Source organism: Panulirus ornatus, chromosome 11, assembly GCF_036320965.1.
Source record: "Panulirus ornatus isolate Po-2019 chromosome 11, ASM3632096v1, whole genome shotgun sequence".
Lineage (NCBI taxonomy): Eukaryota > Metazoa > Arthropoda > Malacostraca > Decapoda > Palinuridae > Panulirus > Panulirus ornatus.
Genome location: NC_092234.1, coordinates 20,385,764 through 20,410,627, shown reverse-complemented (window position 1 = coordinate 20,410,627; position 24,864 = coordinate 20,385,764). Strand labels below are relative to the sequence as shown.

The 24,864-nt window shown below is 41.4% G+C and overlaps 1 protein-coding gene across 1 annotated transcript in view; it reads right to left on the bottom strand.

Moving 5' to 3' along the window:
- Positions 1-24,864, bottom strand: part of LOC139751370 (uncharacterized) — a 298,963-nt gene that overhangs the window by 262,140 nt on the left and 11,959 nt on the right. The window lies entirely within an intron of this gene.

Genomic DNA, 24,864 nt, shown 5'->3' with positions numbered 1-24,864 from the left:
TCATGAAAGAATTAGCAACTTGAATAAAGTCATCGTTGGTCTTTCTTTTCCTGTTTTGAAGGTCTGCAGGATCCAGCCTACAATTCTGCATAAGACAACCATTGTTCTATTATGCTCATTGAAGATAGTATATTACACATTATCACCCCTAGTTTCTTTGTATTATGCAACTGATAGTGTTTGTGTCTGTCCAGTATTCTGTACTGTTTTTATTTCTTGAATTTTCTAATAACAGGGGAGTTGGAACTTATCTCAATTGATGAGCATGTTCTCAGTTGCCCATTTCAAGTTTTATTATGTCTTCTCAGCTTTTCAGCATCCTCTACTAATTTTCAAACTTATTCTTGTATCACCTGCAAAAGACAATACAAAAGTGTGGCTCATACTTGCATCAACGTTAGATACAAGAAGGAGGAACAAGAGGGGTGCAAGTATAATTTCCTTGGGGAATAAGTTTTCTTATTTATTTTTCTTATATCCAGTGTCGTCACTGGAAATGGCATGGTTTACATGTTAGTCTATTAATTTAGAGGTTGTACATCCATCTCCCCATTTTTATTTTTATTTTTTTATCTTTCACATTTCATGTGCTATGGCACCATGGTCATATGTATGAAATGCTTTTGCAAAGTCAATATAAATAACTTCTACATTTTCTTTGTTTTCCAGAGCTTCAATAATCCTATCATAGTGATCAAGAAACTGAGAAAGGCAGAATTTTTCCATTGTGAAGCCATGTTGTCCTAGGTAGATGTCAATTGTTACTTCCATTAATTCAGTCAGCGTACCTCTTAGTGTCTTATGAAAGTATATTTGGGACTGGGTTTCCAAGGAGGTCAATACATGATCCTGGTTTCCAAGATCAATATATAATTCTATGTTTCTCCTTTTTCTCTAAATTTTTGAGGTTTTCAACCTTGACAATGAGTGCTTCTACTTCATCATTTGAGGAGTTCAGAAGTTCAGTTATTATGAGTATTTATTATAAACAGTCCAACTCTTCCACATGATCTTCTAGTTCTGTTGCATCTGTAAAGCTTGTAGTTTTGGACCCACACCTCACTATTCAAATCATCTTTGTGTGTGTGTTTCAGTGAAGGCTGCAAATATTGCATTTGACTCATTTAGCAAGTCGCTTACAAATGGGATTTCATTTGGTCTACGTGATTTAAGTCCATGTATGTTGGCATTTATAAAGGACATTACATGGCTTAAAAAATATGGTATCTGTAAGAATATATACAATACCAAGAATATCACTCAGGCCAAGAATCATTTTGATTATACCATACACTTCTTGCCAACCTAAGAAATCTCTGAGGATTTATTCACTGCATGCCTGGTTAGCCATAAAATTCAGAAATGTAATATCAAACTGTCACTCAAACTACCCCTAATAACCTATTGCCAATACTGATTTGGTTATCAGACATCTTTTTAAAAATCTTTACAGTACAGTCCTCGTTTAGGTTAACTTAAATTTTTGGTCTACAAACCAAATGCTTCAAGTCTTTAAAAGATATGTTGATTAGCAGCCTGATGTAATCAAAACTGATAGTTGGGTACTGCTTTCAGTGATAACAACAGTATTGTGCATGAGAGGTGACAAGTTGATCACATATGCCTTTGGCTTACCTGAATTAGTAATGCAGGGAAGCATTTATAACTTAAATACAATTAAGATTTACGTCTGTAGGCGAACCTTCAAATTAATAAATATGAAAAGAGTTCTCCCTGATACTCAATTTAACAATTTCACTTTATGTTACTGTTCGTTGATGATTCAAAATTCATTGTAATATCATTTGTTTGTTCTCTAATGAACTTTTATAACTGTTTTTATCACTGCTTTCCTAAACAAGCTTCACTGGCCTGAACAACTCTTCATGCAAGCAACTGATTACTTTCCTTCATTTTGATCACATTCAGCACTGGAACATAAAGGATCCCAGACAGTGCCTCCCAGTCCTAATCGGCTGGACTTTTATAGGTTGCTCAGAAACTAATCCCTCACAGAAAGATGATTAAATATCATGTCAAACAAAAGAATCCTGCAAAACATCAAATAAGGAGAGTAACTCTCATACAGACCAAGTGATTATATTTGCATTGCACAACATAAAGTTTATATAATACTTTAAGCTTTTATTTCATGTGACATGAAAAGCTGTAAAACCAAAAAGATGAACCTAAGTTTCCATAAAAATAAAATCTTGCATACAAAATCTATTCAATGCTAATCCAAATGATACCAAGATAGTAGCAGTTGGAAGTGCTAATGTCAGGACAATCAGTGATGGTGACACAGTGAGCCAGTACTGTGCTGTTTGCCATGAGCCTATTCTCAAATCTAGGTAGCCTTTTCATCTCCCAATCATATGTAGGCTGCTAGCATCTAATCCAAAAACCACACCCTCTCCATATTAAGCAGTGGACAACACACAATGAACACAACTCATTCTCGACTAACTTTCCTCACACTTGAGAATGTGGCACGAGTCATGAAACACTGTGTTACTGTATACCTAAGAAGAATTACAGTACTGATTTTCACCTAAGTTTGGTTCTACCACAGCTATAAACTTTGGCCAACTTATATCTAATCTACCTGAGCAAGATATGAGAGCAGTTAAACAATCTGAGAGCACCAGTAAGAAATTAACAAATGCTGAATTAGCAGCCAAATTCAATGAAACATGTTTGTAAGATCTCCTGCCTAGATGCACAAAAATGTATGCACACCCAGTCCTCACATTTTTTTGCAAGATCAATAAAAGCAAATTCGTCATTAAGCAAGGAACCTACTGCTAACATTCCCTCTTTGAAAACAATCAAAATTTAGTACTGTGTGGGGTGTGTGCAGTGAAGAGTGCACCAAATCATCATTGAGGGTTAGTGGGTGGAGTAAGCATAGGTCCTGTGGGAGCATACCGCATTCCTGCCAGTGGGTCAGATTTGCTATCACCACCAATGTATGCAGATCTATGCTACATGTGCGATTTGGGTACACTTGCTGAAATGATATTCCTGCAACCTGCAGCGTTTGTGTTTGTTACTATGGCAACCAATTATACAGCGACATCCTCTCCTACCCCACAACCAGCAATTAAACAGAAAAGAGCCCCTCTGACCTTAAACAAAGCTATAAATCTTATGACCTGCTGACGATGGAGAGAGAGAGCATAAGTGCAGTAGAAAGTAGGCCAAAACTTCTGTGAGGATTAGTGGGTGGGGTAAGAGTAGGTCCTGGGTAGAGTGCATCACATTCCTGTACGTAGGTCAGTCTAGTAGTTGCCACCACTGTGTGCTGATCTGTGCTGTTTATGCGATTTGAGTATATTTGCTATCATAATTTCCCTTCAACCTGCTGTGTTTCTGTTTGTAAATATGGCATCTATACAAACAGTATAATCTAACCCAGAACCAGCAAGCAATTGTATGTTTATGTATAGGTGCGTATGTGGTCATTTACGTGCATATACATGTATATGAGTGGATGGGCCATTCTTTGTCTGTTTCATGATGCTACCTTGCTGATGCAAGAAACAACAATTATGTATAATAAATAAGTAAATATGTATATATATGTATGTGTGTGTGTGTGTGTATGTGCGTGTGTGTGTGTATGTGTGTGTATGTGTATATATATATGTATATTATCCCTGGGGATAGGGGTGAAAGAATACTTCCCACGCATTCCTCGCGTGTCGTAGAAAGTGACTAGAGGGGACGGGAGCGGGGGGCCAGAAATCCTCCCCTCCTTGTATTTTTTTAACTTTCTAAAATGGGAAACAGAAGAAGGAGTCACGCGGGGAGTGCTCATCCTCCTCGAAGGCTCAGATTGGGGTGCCTAAATGTGTGTGGATGTAACCAAGATGTGAAAAAAGGAGAGATAGGTAGTATGTTTGAGGAAAGGAACCTGGATGTTTTGGCTCTGAGTGAAACGAAGCTCAGGGGTAAAGGGGAAGAGTGGTTTGGGAATGTCTTGGGAGTAAAGTCAGGGGTTAGTGAGAGGACAAGAGCAAGGGAAGGAGTAGCAGTACTCCTGAAACAGGAGTTGTGGAAGTATGTGATAGAATGTAAGAAAGTAAATTCTCAATTAATATGGGTAAAACTGAAAGTTGATGGAGAGAGATGGGTGATTATTGGTGCATATGCACCTGGGCATGAGAAGAAAGATCATGAGAGGCAAGTGTTTTGGGAGCAGCTGAATGAGTGTGTTAGTGGTTTTGATGCACGAGACCGGGTTATAGTGTTGGGTGACTTGAATGCAAAGGTGAGTAATGTGGCAGTTGAGGGAATAATTGGTATACATGGGGTGTTCAGTGTTGTAAATGGAAATGGTGAAGAGCTTGTAGATTTATGTGCTGAAAAAGGACTGATGATTGGGAATACCTGGTTTAAAAAGCGAGATATACATAAGTATACTTATGTAAGTAGGAGAGATGGCCAGAGAGCGTTATTGGATTACGTGTTAATTGACAGGCACGCGAAAGAGAGACTTTTGGATGTTAATGTGCTGAGAGGTGCAACTGGAGGGATGTCTGATCATTATCTTGTGGAGGCTAAGGTGAAGATTTGTATGGGTTTTCAGAAAAGAAGAGTGAATGTTGGGGTGAAGAGGGTGGTGAGAGTAAGTGAGCTTGGAAAGGAGACTTGTGTGAGGAAGTACGAGGAGAGACTGAGTACAGAATGGAAAAAGGTGAGAACAATGGAAGTAAGGGGAGTGGGGGAGGAATGGGATGTATTTAGGGAATCAGTGATGGATTGCGCAAAAGATGCTTGTGGCATGAGAAGAGTGGGAGGTGGGTTGATTAGAAAGGGTAGTGAGTGGTGGGATGAAGAAGTAAGAGTATTAGTGAAAGAGAAGAGAGAGGCATTTGGACGATTTTTGCAGGGAAAAAATGCAATTGTGTGGGAGACGTATAAAAGAAAGAGACAGGAGGTCAAGAGAAAGGTGCAAGAGGTAAAAAAAAGGGCAAATGAGAGTCGGGGTGAGAGAGTATCATTAAATTTTAGGGAGAATAAAAAGATGTTCTGGAAGGAGGTAAATAAAGTGCGTAAGACAAGGGAGCAAATGGGAACTTCAGTGAAGGGCGCAAATGGTGAGGTGATAACAAGTAGTGGTGATGTGAGAAGGAGATGGAGTGAGTATTTTGAAGGTTTGTTGAATGTGTTTGATGATAGAGTGGCAGATATAGAGTGTTTAGGTCGAGGTGGTGTGCAAAGTGCGAGGGTTAGGGAAAATGATTTGGTAAACAGAGAAGAGGTAGTAAAAGCTTTGCGGAAGTTGAAAGCCGGCAAGGCAGCGGGTTTGGATGGTATTGCAGTGGAATTTATTAAAAAAGGGGGTGGCTGTATTGTTGACTGGTTGGTAAGGTTATTTAATGTATGTATGACTCATGGTGAGGTGCCTGAGGATTGGCGGAATGCGTGCATAGTGCCGTTGTACAAAGGCAAAGGAGATAAGAGTGAGTGCTCAAATTACGGAGGTATAAGTTTGTTGAGTATTCCTGGTAAATTATATGGGAGGGTATTGATTGAGAGGGTGAAGGCATGTACAGAGCATCAGATTGGGGAAGAGCAGTGTGCTTTCAGAAGTGGTAGAGGATGTGTGGATCAGGTGTTTGCTTTGAAAAATGTATGTGAGAAATACTTAGAAAAGCAAATGGATTTGTATGTAGCATTTATGGATCTGGAGAAGGCATATGATAGAGTTGATAGAGATGCTCTGTGGAAGGTATTAAGAATATATGGTGTGGGAGGCAAGTTGTTAGAAGCAGTGAAAAGTCTTTATCGAGGATGTAAGGCATGTGTACGTGTAGGAAGAGAGGAAAGTGATTGGTTCTCAGTGAATGTAGGTTTGCGGCAGGGGTGTGTGATGTCTCCAAGGTTATTTAATTTGTTTATGGATGGGGTTGTTAGGGAGGTGAATGCAAGAGTTTTGGAAAGAGGGGCAAGTATGAAGTCTGTTGGGGATGAGAGAGCTTGGGAAGTGAGTCAGTTGTTGTTCGCTGATGATACAGCGCTGGTGGCTGATTCATGTGAGAAACTGCAGAAGCTGGTGACTGAGTTTGGTAAAGTGTGTGAAAGAAGAAAGTTAAGAGTAAATGTGAATAAGAGCAAGGTTATCAGGTACAGTAGGGTTGAGGGTCAAGTCAATTGGGAGGTGAGTTTGAATGGAGAAAAACTAGAGGAAGTGAAGTGTTTTAGATATCTGGGAGTGGATCTGGCAGCGGATGGTACCATGGAAGCTGAAGTGGATCATAGGGTGGGGGAGGGGGCGAAAATTCTGGGAGCCTTGAAGAATGTGTGGAAGTCGAGAACATTATCTCGGAAAGCAAAAATGGGTATGTTTGAAGGAATAGTGGTTCCAACAATGTTGTATGGTTGCGAGGCGTGGACTATGGATAGAGTTGTGCGCAGGAGGATGGATGTGCTGGAAATGAGATGTTTGAGGACAATGTGTGGTGTGAGGTGGTTTGATCGAGTAAGTAACGTAAGGGTAAGAGAGATGTGTGGAAATAAAAAGAGCGTGGTTGAGAGAGCAGAAGAGGGTGTTTTGAAATGGTTTGGTCACATGGAGAGAATGAGTGAGGAAAGATTGCCCAAGAGGATATATGTGTCGGAGGTGGAGGGAACGAGGAGAAGAGGGAGACCAAATTGGAGGTGGAAAGATGGAGTGAAAAAGATTTTGTGTGATCGGGGCCTGAACATGCAGGAGGGTGAAAGGAGGGCAAGGAATAGAGTGAATTGGAGCGATGTGGTATACCGGGGTTGACGTGCTGTCAGTGGATTGAATGTGAAGCGTCTGGGGTAAACCATGGAAAGATGTGTAGGTATGTATATTTGCGTGTGTGGACGTATGTATATACATGTGTATGGGGTGGGTTGGGCCATTTCTTTCGTCTGTTTCCTTGCGCTACCTCGCAAAAGCGGGAGACAGCGACAAAGCAAAAAAAAAAAAAAAAAAATAAGTAAATATCATCTTATTATTATTATTATCATCATTATTATTATTATCATTATTATTATTATTATTATCATTATTATCATTATTATTATTATATTTAACTTTCTAAAAGGGGAAACAGAAGGAGTCACGTGGGGAGTGCTCATCCTCCTCAAAGGCTCAGATTGGGGTGTTGTCTAAATGTGTGTAGATGTAACCAAGATGAGAAAAAAGGAGAGATAGATAGTATGTTTGAGGAAAGGAACCTGGATGTTTTGGCTCTGAGTGAAACAAAGCTCAAGGGTAAAGGGGAAGAGTGGTTTGGGAATGTCTTGGGAGTAAAGTCAGGGGTTAGTGAGAGGACAAGAGCAAGGGAAGGAGTAGCACTACTCCTGAAACAGGAGTGGTGGGAGTATGTGATAGAGTGTAAGAAAGTAAACTCTAGATTGATATGAGTAAAATTGAAAGTTGATGGAGAGAGATGGGTGATAATTGGTGCATATGCACCTAGGCAAGAAAAGAAAGATCATGAGAGGCAAGTGTTCTAGGAGCAGCTGAATGAGTGTGTTAGTGGTTTTCATGCATGATACCAGGGTTATAGTGACGGGTGATTTGAATGCAAAGGTGAGTAATGTGACAGTTGAGGGAATAATTGACATACATGGGGTGTTCAGTGTTGTAAATGGAAATGGTGAAGAGCGTGTAGATTTATGTGCTGAAAAAGGACTGGTGACTGGGAATACCTGGTTTAAAAAGAGAGATATACATAAGTATACGTATGTAAGTGGGAGAGATGGCCAGAAAGCGTTATTGGATTACATGTTAATTGATAGGCGTGCGAAAGAGAGACTTTTGGATGTTAATGTGCTAAGAGGGATGTCTGATCATTATCTTATGGAGGCGAAGGTGAAGATTTGCAGAGGTTTTCAAAAAAGAAGAGAGAACGTTGGGGTGAAGAGAGTGGTGAGAGTAGGGAGCTTGGGAAGGAGACTTGTGTGAGGAAGTACCAGGAGAGACTGAGTACAGAATGGAAAAAGGTGAGAACAAAGGAGGTAAGGGGAGCGGGGGAGGAGTGGGATGTATTTAGGGAAGCAGTGATGGCTTGCGCAGAAGATGCTTGTGGCATGAGAAGCGTGGGAGGTGGGCAGATTAGAAAGGGTAGTGAGTGGTGGGATGAAGGAGTACTATAATGCAAATGATTGGGAGATGTATAAAAGAAAGAGGCAGGAGGTCAAGAAAAAGGTACAAGAGGTGAAAAAGAGTGCAAATGAGAGTTGGGGTGAGAGAGTATCGTTAAATTTTAGGGAGAATAAAAAGATGTTTTGCAAGGAGGTAAATAAAGTGCGTAAGACAAGGGAACAAATGGGAACTTCAGTGAAGGGGGCTAATGGGGAGGTGATAACAAGTACTGGTGATGTGAGAAGGAGATGGAGTGAGTATTTTGAAGGTTTGTTGAATGTGTTTGATGATAGAGTGGCAGATATAGGGTGTTTTGGTCGAGGTGGTGTGCAAAGTGAAAGGGTAAGGGAGGATGATTTGGTACACACAGAAGAGGTATTAAAAGCTTTGCGTAAGATAAAAGCTGGCAAGGCAGCGGGTTTGGATGGTATTGCAGTGGAATTTATTAGAAAAAAAGGGGGTGACTGTATTATTGACTGGACGGCAAGATTATTTAATGTATGTATGATTCATGGTGAGGTGCCTGAGGATTGGCGGAATGCTTGCATAGTGCCATTGTACAAAGGCAAAGGGGATAAAGGTGAGTGCTCAAATTACAGAGGTATAAGTTTGTTGAGTATTCCTGAGAAATCATATGGGAGGGTATTGAGTGAGAGGGTGAAGGCATGTACAGAGCATCAGACTGGGGAAGAGCAGTGTGGTTTCAGAAGTGGTAGAGGATGTGTGGATCAGGTGTTTGATTTGAAGAATGTATGTGAGAAATACTTAGAAAAGCAAATGGATTTGTATGTAGCATTTATGAATCTGGAGAAGGCATATGATAGAGTTGATAGAGATGCTCTGTGGAAGGTATTAAGAATATATGGTGTGGGAGGCAAGTTGTTAGAAGCAGTGAAAAGTTTTTATCAAGGATGTAAGGCATGTGTACATGTAGGAAGAGAGGAAAGTGATTGGTTCTCAGTGAATGTCGGTTTGTGGCAGGGGTGTGTGATGTCTCCATGGTTAATTTGCTTATGGATGTGGTTGTTAGGGAGGTGAATGCAAGAGTTCTGGAAAGAGAGGCAAGTATGCAGTCTGTTGTGGATGAGAGAGCTTGGGAAGTGAGTCAGGTGTTGTTCGCTGATGATACGGTGCTGGTGGGTGATTCATGTGAGAAATTGCAGAAGTTGGTGACTGAGTTTGGTACAGTGTGTGAAAGAAGAAAGTTGAGAGCAAATGTGAATAAGAGCAAGGTTATTAGGTACAGTAGGGTTGAGGGTCAAGTCAACTGGGAGGTAAGTTTGAATGGAGAAAACTGGAGGAAGTAAAGTGTTTTAGATAACTGGGAGTGGATCTGGCAGCGGATGGAACAACGGAAGCAGAAGTGAATCATAGGGTAGGGGAGGGAGCAAAAATTCTGGGAGCTTTGAATAATGTGTGGAAGTCGAGAACATTATCTCGGAAAGCAAAAATGGGTATGTTTGAAGGAATAGTGGTTCCAACAATGTTGTATAGTTGCGAGGCGTGGGCTATGGATAGAGTTGTGCACAGGAGGGTGAATGTGCTGGAAATGAGAGGTTTGAGGACAACATGTGTTGTGAGGTGGTTTGATTAATTAATAATAGGGTAAGAGAAATGTGTGGTAATAAAAAGAGTGTGGTTGAGAGAGCAGAAGAGGGTGTTTTGAAATGGTTTGGTCACATGGAGACAATGAGTGAGGAAAGATTGACAAAGAGGATTTATGTGTCAGAGGTGGAGGGAACGAGGAGAAGTGGGAGACCAAACTGGAGGTGGAAAGATGCAGTGCAAGGGATTTTGAGTGGTCGGGGCCTGAACATGCAGTAGGGTGAAAGCCGTGCAAGGAATACAGTGAATTGGAACGATGTGGTATACCTAGGTCGACATGCTGTCAATGGATTGAACCAGGGCATGTGAAGCGTCTGGGGTAAACCATGGAAAGTTCTGTTGCGCCTGGATGTGGAAAGGGAGCTGTGGTTTCAGTGCATTATTACATGACAGCTAGAGACTGAGTGTGAACGAATGTGGCCTTTGTTGTCTTTTCCTAGCGCTACCTCGCACACATGAGGGGAGAGGGGAGTTTTCATTTCATGTGTGGTGGGGTGGCGATAGGAATAAATAAAGGCAGACAGTATGAATTATATTCAAGTGTATATATGGATATGTCTGTGTGTGTATATATATGTATACGTTGAGATGTATAGGTATGTATATTTGCGATTGTGGACATGTATGTATATACATGTTTATGTGGGTGGGTTGGGCCATTCTTTCGTCTGTTTCCTTGCACCACCTCGCAAATGCGGGAGAAAGACAAAGCAAAATAAATAAATAAAATAAATAAATAAATATATATATATATATATATATATATATATATATACCCTCTTGGTCAATCTTTCCTCACTCATTCTCTCCATGTGCCCAAACCATTTCAAAACACCCTCTTCTACTCTCTCAACCACGCTCTTTTTATTTCCACACATCTCTCTTACCCTTACGTTACTTACTCGATCAAACCACCTCACACCACACATTGTACTCAAACATCTCATTTCCAGCACATCCATCCTCCTGCGCACAAGTCTATCCATGGCCCACGCCTCACAACCATACAACATTGTTGGAACCACTATTCCTTCAAACATACCCATTTTTGCTTTCCGAGATAATGTTCTCGACTTCTACACATTCTTCAAGGCTCCCAGAATTTTCGCCCCCTCTCCCACCCTATGATCCACTTCCGCTTCCATGGTTCCATCGCTGCCAGATCCACTCCCAGATATCTAAAACACTTTACTTCCTCCAGTTTTTCTCCATTCAAACTTACCTCCCAACTGACTTGACCCTCAAACCTACTGTACCTAATAACCTTGCTCTTATTCATATTTACTCTTAACTTTCTTCTTTCACACACTTTACCAAACTCAGTCACCAGCTTCTGCAGTTTCTCACATGAATCAGCCACCAGCGCTGTATCATCAGCGACAAAGCAAAAAGAAAAAGAAAAAAAAAATATATATATATATATATATATATATATATATATATATATATATATATATATATATACATATATATATATATATATATATATATATATATATATATAAAGTTAAGAGTAAATGTGAATAAGAGCAAGGTTATTAGGTACAGTAGGGTTGAGGGTCAAGTCAATTGGGAGGTGAGTTTGAATGGAGAAAAACTGGAGGAAGTGAAGTGTTTTAGATATCTGGGAGTGGATCTGGCAGCGGATGGAACCATGGAAGCGGAAGTGGATCATAGGGTGGGGGAGGGGGCGAAAATTCTGGGGGCCTTGAAGAATGTGTGGAAGTCGAGAACATTATCTCGGAAAGCAAAAATGGGTATGTTTGAAGGAATAGTGGTTCCAACAATGTTGTATGGTTGCGAGGCGTGGGCTATGGATAGAGTTGTGCGCAGGAGGATGGATGTGCTGGAAATGAGATGTTTGACGACAATGTGTGGTGTGAGGTGGTTTGATCAAGTGAGTAACGTAAGGGTAAGAGAGATGTGTGGAAATAAAAAGAGCGTGGTTGAGAGAGCAGAAGAGGGTGTTTTGAAGTGGTTTGGGCACATGGAGAGGATGAGTGAGGAAAGATTGACCAAGAGGATATATGTGTCGGAGGTGGAGGGAGCAAGGAGAAGAGGGAGACCAAATTGGAGGTGGAAAGATGGAGTGAAAAAGATTTTGTGTGATCGGGGCCTGAACATGCAGGAGGGTGAAAGGAGGGCAAGGAATAGAGTGAATTGGAGCGATGTGGTATACCGGGTTTGACGTGCTGTCAGTGGATTGAATCAAGGCATGTGAAGCGTCTGGGGTAAACCATGGAAAGCTGTGTAGGTATGTATATTTGCGTGTGTGGACATATGTATATACATGTGTATGGGGGGGGGGGTTGGGCCATTTCTTTCGTCTGTTTCCTTGCGCTACCTCGCAAACGAGGGAGACAGCGACAAAGTATAAAAAAAAAAAAAAAAAATATATATATATATATATATATATATATATATATATATATATATATATATATATATATATATATATATATATATAAGTGAGGGATAAGAGTGAGTGCTCAAATTACAGAGGTATAAGTTTGTTGAGTATTCCTGATAAATTATATGGGAGGGTATTGATTGAGAGGGTGAAGGCATGTACAGAGCATCAGAACGGGGAAGAGCAGTGTGGTTTCAGAAGTGGTTGAGGATGTGTGGATCAGGTGTTTGCTTTGAAGAATGTATGTGAGAAATACTTAGAAAAGCAAATGGATTTGTATGTAGCATTTATGGATCTGGAGAAGGCATATGATAGAGTTGATAGAGATGCTCTATGGAAGGTATTAAGAATATATGGTGTGGGAGGCAAGTTGTTAGAAGCAGTGAAAAGTTTTTATCGAGGATGTGAGGCATGTGTACGTGTAGGAAGAGAGGAAAGTGATTGGTTCTTAGTGAATGTAGGTTTGCGGCAGGGGTGTGTGATGTCTCCATGGTTGTTTAATTTGTTTACGGATGGGGTTGTTAGGGAGGTGAATGCAAGAGTTTTGGAAAGAGGGGCAAGTATGAAGTCTGTTGGGGATGAGAGAGCTTGGGAAGTGAGTCAGTTGTTGTTTGCTGATATATATATATATATATATATATATATATATATATATATATATATATATATATATATATATATATATATATATTTATTATTTATTTTGCTTTGTCGCTGTCTCCCGCGTTTGCAAGGTAGCGCAAGGAAACAGACAAAAGAAATGTCCCAACCCACCCCTATACACAATGTATACACACACACACGTCCACACACGCATATATACATACCTATACATCTCAATGTACACATATATATACATACACAGACACATACATATATACCCATGCACACAATTCACACTGTCTGCCCCCATTCACTCCCATCGCCACCTCGCCACACATGGAATACCTTCCCCCTCCCCCCTCATGTGTGCGAGGTAGCACTAGGAAAAGACAAGAAAGGCCCCATTCGTTCACACTCAGTCTCTAGCTGCCACGCAATAATGCCCGAAACCACAGCTCCCTTTCCACATCCAGGCCCCACACAACTTTCCATAGTTTACCCCAGACGCTTCACATGTCCTGATTCAATCCACTGACAGCACGTCAACCCCAGTATCCCACATCGATCTAATTCACTGTATTCCTTGCCCTCCTTTCACCCTCCTGCATGTTCAGGCCCCGATCACCCAAATGTTTTTCACTCCATCTTTCCACCTCCAATTTGGTCTCCCACTTCTCGTTCCCTCCACCTCCGACGCATATATCCTCTTGGTCAATCTTTCCTCACTCATTCTCTCCATGTGCCCAAACCATTTCAAAACACCCTCTTCTGCTCTCTCAACCACGCTCTTTTTATTTCCACACATCTCTCTTACCCTTACATTACTTACTCGATCAAACCACCTCACACCACACATTGTCCTCAAACATCTTATTTCCAGCACATCCACCCTCCTGCGCACAACTCTATCCATAGCCCACGCCTCACAACCATACAACATTGTTGGAACCACTGTTCCTTCAAACATATCCATTTTTGCTTTCCGAGATAATGTTCTCGACTTCCACACATTCTTCAAGGCTCCCAGAATTTTCGCCCCCTCCCCCAACCTATGATCCACTTCCGCTTCCATGTTTCCATCCGCTGCCAGATCCACTCCCAGATATCTAAAACACTTCACTTCCTTCAGTTTTTCTCCATTCAAACTCACCTCCCAATTGACTTGACCCTCAACCCTACTGTACCTAATAACCTTGCTCTTATTCACATTTACTCTTAACTTTCTTCTTTCACACACTTTACCAAACTCAGTCACCAGCTTCAGCAGTTTCTCACATGAATCAGCCACCAGCGCTGTATCATCAGCGAACAACAACTGACTCACTTCCCAAGCTCTCTCATCCCCAACAGACTTCATCCTTGCCCCTCTTTCCAAAACTCTTGCATTCACCTCCCTAACGACCCCATCCATAAACAAATTAAACAACCATGGAGACATCACACACCCCTGCCGCAAACCTACATTCACTGAGAACCAATCACTTTCCTCTCTTCCTACATGTACACATGCCTTACATCCTCGATAAAAACTTTTCACTGCTTCTAACAACTTGCCTCCCACACCATATATTCTTAATACCTTCCACAGAGCATCTCTATCAACTCTATCATATAACTTCTCCAGATCCATAAATGCTACATACAAATCCATTTGCTTCTCTAAGTATTTCTCACATACATTCTTCAAAGCAAACACCTGATCCACACATCCTCTACCACTTCTGAAACCACACTGCTCTTCCCCAATCTGATGCTCTGTACATGCCTTCACCCTCTCAATCAATACCCTCCCATACAATTTGCCAGGAATACTCAACAAACTTATACCTCTGTAATTTGAGCACTCACTCTTATCCCCTTTGCCTTTGTACAATGGCACTATGCACGCATTCCGCCAATCCTTAGGCACCTCACCATGAGTCATACATACATTAAATAACCTTACCAACCAGTCAACAATACAGTCACCCCCTTTTTTAATAAATTCCACTGCAATACCATCCAAACCTGCTGCCTTGCCGGCTTTCATCTTCCGCAAAGCTTTTACTACCTCTTCTCTGTTTACCAAATCATTTTCCCTAACCCTCGCACTTTGCACACCACCTCGACCAAAACACCCTATATCTGCCACTCTATCATCAAACACATTCAACAAACCTTCAAAATACTCACTCCATCTCCTTCTCACATCACCACTACTTGTTATCACCTCCCCATTAGCGCCCTTCACTGAAGATCCCATTTGCTCCCTTGTCTTACGCACTTTATTTACCTCCTTCCAGAACATCACCCAATGTGATCGGGGCCTGAACATGCAAGAGGGTGAAAGGAGGGCAAGGAATAGAGTGAATTGGAGTGATGTGGTATACCGGGGTTGACGTGCTGTCAGTGGATTGAAGCAGGGCATGTGAAGCGTCTGGGGTAAACCATGGAGAGCTGTGTAGGTATGTATATTTGCGAGTGTGGACGTATGTATATACATGTGTATGGGGGGGGTTGGGCCATTTCTTTCGTCTGTTTCCTTGCGCTACCTCGCAAACGCGGGAGACAGCGACAAAGTATAAAAAAAAAAAAATATATATATATATATATATATATATATATATATATATATATATATATATATATATATATATATATCTTTTCTTTCTTTCAAACTATTCGCCATTTCCCGCGTTAGCGAGGTAGCGTTAAGAACAGAAGACTGGGCCTTGGAGGGCATATCCTCACCTGGCCCCCTTCTCTGTTCCTTGTTTTGGAAAATTAAAAAAAAAAAAACGAGAGGGGAAGATTTCCAGCCCCCCCGCTCCCTCCCCTTTTAGTCGCCTTCTACGACACGCAGGGAATACGTGGGAAGTATTCTTTCTCCCCTATCCCCAGGGATATATACATATATATATATATATATATATATATATATATATATATATATATATATATATATATATATATATGCATATATATGTATATTATCCCTGGGGATAGGGGTGAAAGAATACTTCCCACGCATTCCTCGTGTGTCGTGGAAGGCAACTAGAGGGGACGGGAGCAGGGGGCCAGAAATCCTCCCCTCCTTGTATTTTTTAACTTTCTAAAATGGGAAACAGAAGAAGGAGTCACGCGGGGAGTGCTCATCCTCCTCGAAGGCTCAGACTGGGGTGTCTAAATGTGTGTGGATGTAACCAAGATGTGAAAAAAGGAGAGATAGGTAGTATGTTTGAGGAAAGGAACCTGGATGTTTTGCCTCTGAGTGAAACGAAGCTCAAGGGTAAAGGGGAAGAGTGGTTTGGGAATGTCGTGGGAGTAAAGTCAGGGGTTAGTGAGAGGACAAGAGCAAGGGAAGGAGTAGCACTACTCCTGAAACAGGAGTTGTGGGAGTATGTGATAGAATGTAAGAAAGTAAATTCTTAATTAATATGGGTAAAACTGAAAGTTGATGGAGAGAGATGGGTGATTATTGGTGCATATGCATCTGGGCATGAGAAGAAAGATCATGAGAGGCAAGTGTTTTGGGAGCAGCTGAATGAGTGTGTTAGTGGTTTTGATGCACAAGACCGGGTTATAGTGATGGGTGATTTGAATGCAAATGTGAGTAATGTGGCAGTTGAGGGAATAATTGGTATACATGGGGTGTTCAGCGTTGTAAATGGAAATGGTGAAGAGCTTGTAGATTTATGTGCTGAAAAAGTACCGGTGATTGGGAATACCTGGTTTAAAAAGCGAGATATACATAAGTATACGTATGTAAGTAGGAGAGATGGCCAGAGAGCGTTATTGGATTACGTGTTAATTGACAGGCGTGCGAAAGAGAGACTTTTGGATGTTAATGTGCTGAGAGGTGCAACTGGAGGGATGTCTGATCATTATCTTGTGGAGGCTAAGATGAAGATTTGTATGGGTTTTCAGAAAAGAAGAGTGAATGTTGGGTGAAGAGGGTGGTGAGAGTAAGTGAGCTTGGGAAGGAGACTTGTGTGAGGAAGTACAAGGAGAGACTGAGTACAGAATGGAAAAAGGTAAGAACAATGGAAGTAAGGGGAGTGGGGGAGGAATGGGATGTATTTAGGGAATCAGTGATGGATTGCGCAAAAGATGCTTGTGGCATGAGAAGAGTGGGAGGTGGGTTGATTAGAAAGGGTAGTGAGTGGTGGGATGAAGAAGTAAGATTATTAGTGAAAGAGAAGAGAGAGGCATTTGGACGATTTTTGCAGGGAAAAAATGCAATTGAGTGGGAGATGTATAAAAGAAAGAGACAGGAGGTCAAGAGAAAGGTGCAAGAGGTGAAAAAGAGGGCAAATGAGAGTTGGGGTGAGAGAGTATCATTAAATTTTAGGGAGAATAAAAAGATGTTCTGGAGGGAGGTAAATAAAGTGCGTAAGACAAGGGAGCAAATGGGAACTTCAGTGAAGGGCGCAAATGGGGAGGTGATAACAAGTAGTGGTGATGTAAGAAAGAGATGGAGTGAGTATTTTGAAGGTTTGTTGAATGTGTTTGATGATAGAGTGGCAGATATAGGGTGTTTTGGTCGAGGTGGTGTACAAAGTGAGAGGGTTAGGGAAAATGATTTGGTAAACAGAGAAGAGGTAGTAAAAGCTTTGCGGAAGATGAAAGCTGGCAAGGCAGCAGGTTTGGATGGTATTGCAGTGGAATTTATTAAAAAAGGGGGTTACTGTATTATTGACTGGTTGGTAAGGTTATTTAATGTATGTATGACTCATGGTGAGGTGCCTGAGGATTGGCGGAATGCATGCATAGTGCCATTGTACAAAGGCAAAGGGGATAAGAGTGAGTGCTCAAATTTCAGAGGTATAAGTTTGTTGAGTATTCCTGGTAAATTATATGGGAGGGTATTGATTGAGAGGGTGAAGGCATGTACAGAGCATCAGATTGGGGAAGAGCAGTGTGGTTTCAGAAGTGGTAGAGGATGTGTGGATCAGGTGTTTGCTTTGAAGAATGTATGTGAAAAATACTTAGAAAAGGAAATGGATTTTTATATAGCATTTATGGATCTGGAGAAGGCATATGATAGAGTTGATAGAGATGCTCTGTGGAAGGTATTAAGAATATATGGTGTGGGAGGCAAGTTGTTAGAAGCAGTGAAAAGTTTTTATCGAGGATGTAAGGCATGTGTACGTATAGGAAGAGAGGAAAGTGATTGGTTCTCAGTGAATGTAGGTTTGCGGCAGGGGTGTGTGATGTCTCCATTCACTGAGAACCAATCACTTTCCTCTCTTCCTACACATACACATGCCTTACATCCTCGATAAAAACTTTTCACTGCTTCTAACAACTTGCCTCTCACACCATATATTCTTAATACCTTCCACAGAGCATCTCTATCAACTCTATCATATGCCTTCTCCAGATCCATAAATGCTACATACAAATCCATTTGCTTTTCTAAGTATTTCTCACATACATTCTTCAAAGCAAACACCTGATCCACACATCCTCTACCACTTCTGAAACCACAATGCTCTTCCCCAATCTGATGCTCTGTACATGCCTTCACCCTCTCAATCAATACCCTCCCATATAATTTACCAGGAATACTCAACAAACTTATACCTCTGTAATTTGAGCACTCACTCTTATCCCCTTTGCCTTTGTACAATGGCACTATGCATGCATTCTGCCAATCCTCAGGCACCTCACCATGAGTCATACATACATTAAATAACCTTACCAACCAGTCAACAATACAGTCACCCCCTTTTTTAATAAATTCCACTGCAATACCATCCAAACCTGCTGCCTTGCCGGCTTTCATCTTCCGCAAAGCTTTTACAACCTCTTCTCTGTTTACCAAATCATTTTCCCTAACCCTCTCACTTTGCACACCACCTCAACCAAAACACCCTATATCTGCCACTCTATCATCAACCACATTTAACAAACCTTCAAAATACTCACTCCATCTGCTTATCACATCACCACTACTTGTTATCACCTCCCCATTTGCGCCCTTCACTGAAGTTCCCATTTGCTCCCTTGTCTTATGCACTTTATTTACCTCCTTCCAGAACATCTTTTTATTCTCTCTAAAATTTAATGATACTCTCTCACCCCAACTCTCATTTGCCCTCTTTTTCACCTCTTGCACCTTTCTCTTGACCTCCTGTCTCTTTCTTTTATACATCTCCCACTCAATTGCATTTTTCCCTGCAAAAATCGTCCAAATGCCTCTCTCTTCTCTTTCACTAATAATCTTACTTCTTCATCCCACCACTCACTACCCTTTCTAATCAACCCACCTCCCACTCTTCTCATGCCACAAGCATCTTTTGCGCACTCCATCTCTGATTCCCTAAATACATCCCATTCCTCCCCCACTCCCCTTACTTCCATTGTTCTTACCTTTTTCCATTCTGTACTCAGTCTCTCCTGGTACTTCCTCACACAAGTCTCCTTCCCAAGCTCACTTACTCTCACCACCCTCTTCACCCAACATTCACTCTTCTTTTCTGAAAACCCATACAAATCTTCACCTTAGCCTCCACAAGATAATGATCAGACATCCCTCCAGTTGCACCTCTCAGCACATTAACATCCAAAAGTCTCTCTTTCGCGCGCCTGTCAATTAACACGTAATCCAATAACGCTCTCTGGCCATCTCTCCTACTTACATATGTATACTTATGTATATCTCGCTTTTTAAACCAGGTATTCCCAATCACCAGTCCTTTTTCAGAACATAAATCTACAAGCTCTTCACCATTTCTATTTACAACACTGAACACCCCATGTATACCAACTATTCCCTCAACTGCCACATTACTCACCTTTGCATTCAAATCACCCATCACTATAACCCGGTCTCGTGCATCAAAACCACTAACACACTCATTCAGCTGCTCCCAAAACACTTGCCTCTCATGATCTTTCTTCTCATGCCCAGATGCATATGCACCAATAATCACCCATCTCTCTCCATCAACTTTCAGTTTTCCCCATATTAATCGAGAATTTACTTTCTTACATTCTATCACATACTCCCACAACTCCTGTTTCAGGAGTAGTGCTACTCCTTCCCTTGCTCTTGTCCTCTCACTAACCCCTGACTTTACTCCCATGACATTCCCAAACCACTCTTCCCCTTTACCCTTGATCTTCGTTTCACTCAGAGGCAAAACATCCAGGTTCCTTTCCTCAAACATACTACCTATCTCTCCTTTTTTCACATCTTAGTTACATCCACACACATTTAGACACCCCAGTCTGAGCCTTCGAGGAGGATGAGCACTCCCCGCGTGACTCCTTCTTCTGTTTCCCATTTTAGAAAGTTAAAAACACAAGGAGCGGAGGATTTCTGGCCACCCGCTCCCGTCCCCTCTAGTCGCCTTCTACGACACGCAAGGAATGCGTGGGAAGTATTCTTTCACCCCTATCCCCAGGGATGATACAGCACTGGTGGCTGATTCATGTGAGAAACTGCAGAAGCTGGTGACTGAGTTTGGTAAAGTGTGTGAAAGAAGAAAGTTAAGAGTAAATGTAAATAAGAGCAAGGTTATTAGGTACAGTAGGGTTGAGGGTCAAGTCAATTGGGAGGTAAGTTTGAATGGAGAAAAACTGGAGCAAGTAAAGTGTTTTAGTTATCTGGGAGTGGATCTGGCAGCGGATGGAACCATGGAAGCGGAAGTGGATCATAGGGTGGGGGAGGGGGCAAAAATCCTGGGAGCCTTGAAGAATGTGTGGAAGTCGAGAACATTATCTCGGAAAGCAAAAATGCCTATGTTTGAAGGAATAGTGGTTCCAACAACGTTGTATGGTTGCGAGGCGTGGGCTATGGATAGAGTTGTGCGCAGGAGGATGGATGTGCTGGAAATGAGATGTTTGAGGACAATGTGTGGTGTGAGGTGGTTTGATCGAGTAAGTAACGTAAGGGTAAGAGAGACGTGTGGAAATAAAAAGAGCGTGGTTGAGAGAGCAGAAGAGGGTGTTTTGAAATGGTTTGGGCACATGGAGAGAATGAGTGAGGAAAGATTGACCAAGAAGATATATGTGTCGGAGGTGGAGGGAACGAGGAGAAGTGGGAGACCAAATTGGAGGTGGAAAGATGGAGTGAAAAAGATTTTGTGTGATCGGGGCCTGAACATGCAGGAGGGTGAAAGGAGGGCAAGGAATAGAGTGAATTGGATCGATGTGGTATACCGGGGTTGACGTGCTGTCAGTGGATTGAATCAGGGTATGTGAAGCGTCTGGGGTAAACCATGGAAAGCTGTGTATGTATATTTGCGTGTGTGGACGTATGTATATACATGTGTATGGGGGTGGGTTAAGCCATTTCTTTCGTCTGTTTCCTTGCGCTACCTCGCAAATGCGGGAGACAGCGACAAAGCAAAAAAAAAAAAAAAAATACATATATATATATATACACATATAAAAATACATACACACATATACACACATATATATACATATGAAAAATGTAAGAAATAATTTAGAAAACTGAAACTTCTAGCTTGAAATGAAATGAAAAAATGAATGTCACATAATGGTTCAACCTCTGGCTATGGAAAAGGGAAATGTATAATTTATTTACACAAACGTCAATAGTAGTTTTCATCAATTGAACCACTGTATCATACTGCCTGGTCCACTTCTCTTATCATGAAACAGGAATATTGGCTTAGGATGTTTCTCAATTTTCTTCATTATACACAGTAAAACCATATCTTGGATACATGAGGGTAGGTAGTTGGTCATCTGCCATAATAAAGCCTTGATGGACCAAAAATTTATTTGGACCTCAACTTTTCCAGTACATTTATGAAAAACACCTTTTTGCTTTCCATCTCTATACATATTTTTTTCATACTATTCGCCATTTCCCGCATTAGCGAGGTAGCCTTAAGGACAGAAGACTGGGCCCCTGAGGAAATATCCTCACCCGGCCCGCTTCTCCGTTCCTTCCTTTGGAAAAAAAAAAATGAGAGGGGAGGATTTCCAGCCACCTGCTCCCTTCCCTTTTAGTTGCCTTCTAGGACACGCACGGAATACTTGGGAAGTATTCTTTCTCCCCTATCCCCAGGGATATATATACATATATTTTATTTACTTATACATTTCTATCATACTTTGTTGCTGTTTCCCGCGTTAGCGAGGTAGTGCAAGGAAATAGACAAAGGAATGGCCTAACCCATCCACATACACATGTATATACATACACATCCACACACGCCCATATACATACCTATACATCTCAACGTATACATATATATATAACACACACAGACATATACATATATACACATGTAAGTAATTCATACTGTCTGGCCTTATTCATTCCCATAGCCACCCAGCAACACATGAAATGACAACCCCCCTTCCCCCGCATCTGCGTGAAGTAGCGCTAGGAAAAGATAACAAAGGCCACATTCGTTCACACTCAGTTTCTAGCTGTCATGTATAATGAACTGAAAAAACAGCTCCCTTTCCACATCCAGGCCCCATAAAACTTTCCATGGTTTACCCCTGGCACTTCACATGCCCTGGTTCAATCCAGTGACAGCACATCGACCCCAGCATATCACATCGATCCAATTCACTCTATTCCTTGCACGCCTTTCACCCTCCTGCATGTTCAGGCCCTGATCAACTCAAAATCTTTTTCACTCCATCTTTCCACCTCCAATTTGGTCTCCCACTTCTCCTTGTTCCCTCCACCTCTGACACATATATCCTCTTTGTCAATCTTTCCTCATTCATTCTCTCCATGTGACCAAACCATTTCAAAACACACTCTTCTGCTCTCTCAGCCACACTCTTTCTATTACCACACATCTCTCTTACTCTTTCTATTACCACACATCTCTCTTACCCTTTCATTACTTACTTGATCAAACCACCTAACAATACATACTGTCCTCAAACATCTCATTTCCAGCACATCCATCCTCCTCCGCAAGACTCTATCTACAGCGCACACCTTGCAATCATATAACATTGTTGGAACCACTATTCCTTCAAACATACCCATTTTTGCTTTCCAAGATAACGTTCTTGACTTCCACACATTCTTAAACGCTCCCAGAACTTTCACCTCCTCCCCAACCCTATGACTCACTTCCGCTTCCATGGTTCCATCCACTGCCAAATCCACTCCCAGATATCTAAAACACTTCACTTCCTCCAGCTTTTCTCTATTCAAACTTACCTCCCAACTGACTTATCCCTCAACCCTACTGTACCTAATAACCTTACACTTATTCACATCTACTCTCAGCTTTCTTCTTTCCCACATTTTACCAAACTCAGTCACCAGCTTCTGCAGTTTCTCACCCGAATCAACCACCAGTGCTGTATCATCAGTGAACAACAACTGACTCACTTCCCAAGCTCTCTCATCCAAATCAGACTGCACACCTGCCCCTCTTTCCAAAACTCTTGCATTCACCTCCCTAACAACCCTATCAATAAACAAATTAAAGAAAAATGAAGACATCACGCACCCCTGCTACAAACCAACATTCACTGAGAACCAATCACTTTCCTCTCTTCCTACACGTACACATGCCTTACATCCTCGATAAAAACTTTTCACTACCTCTAACAACTTGCCTCCCACACCATATATTCTTAATACCTTGCACATAGCATCTCTATCAACTCTATCATATGCCTTCTCCAGATCCATAATTGCTACATACAAATCCATCTGCTTTTCTAAGTATTTCTCACAGACATTCTTCAAAGCAAACACCAGATCCACACATCCTTTACCACTTCTGAAACCACACTGATCTTCCCCAATCTGATGCTCTGTACATCCCTTTACCCTCTCAATCAATACCCTCCCATATAATTTACCAGGAATACTCAACAAACTTATACCTCTGTAATTTGAGCACTCACTCTTATCCCCTTTGCCTTTGTACAATGGCACTATGCATGCATTCCACCAATCCTCAGGCACCTCACCGTGAGTCATACATACATTAAATAACCTTACCAACCAGTTAACAATACAGTCACCCCCCTTTTTTAATAAATTCCACTGCAATACCATCCAAACCTGCTGCCTTGCCGGCTTTCATCTTCCGCAAAGCTTTTACTACCTCTTCTCTGTTTACCAAATATATATATATATATATATATATATATATATATATATATATATATATATATATATATATATATATATTATTATTATTATTATTTTAACATATATTTTGCTTTGTCGCTGTCTCCCACGTTAGCAAGGTCGCGCAAGGAAACAGACGAAAGAAATGGCCCAACCCACCCATATACACATGTATATACATACACGTCCACACACGCAAATATACATACCTATACATCTTAATGTACACATATTTATACACACACAGACATATACATATATACACATGTACATAATTCGTTGTCTGCCTTTATTTATTCCAATCACCCCCTCGCCACACATGGAATAACAACCCCCTCCCCCCCTCATGTGTGCGAGGTAGCGCTAGGAAAAGACAACAAAGGCCCCATTCGTTCACACTCAGTCTCTAGCTGTCATGTAATAATGCACCGATACCACAGCTCCCTTTCCACATCCACGCCCCATAAAACTTTCCATGTTTACCCCAGACACTTCACATGCCCTGGTTCAATCCATTGACAGCACGTCAACCCTGGTGTACCACATCATTCCAATTCACTCTATTCCTTGCCCGCCTTTCACCCTCCTGCATGTTCAGGCCCCAATCACTCAAAATCTTTTTCACTCCATCTTTCCACCTCTAATTTGGTCTCCCACTTCTCCTCGTTCCCTCCACCTCCGACACATATATCCTCTTGGTCAATCTTTCCTCACTCATTCTCTCCATGTGACCAAACCATTTCAAAACACCCTCTTCTGCTCTCTCAATCATACTCTTTATTTCCACACATCTCTCTCACCCTTACATTACTTACTCGATCAAACCACCTCACACCACATATTGTCCTCAAACATCTCATTTCCAGCACATCCACCCTCCTGCACAACTCTATCCATAGCCCACGCCTCGCAACCATACAACATTGTTGGAACCACTATTCCTTCAAACATACCCATTTTTGCTTTCAGAGGTAATGTTCTCGACTTCCAAACACTCTCCAAGGCTCCCAGAAACTTTGCCCCCTCCCCACCCCA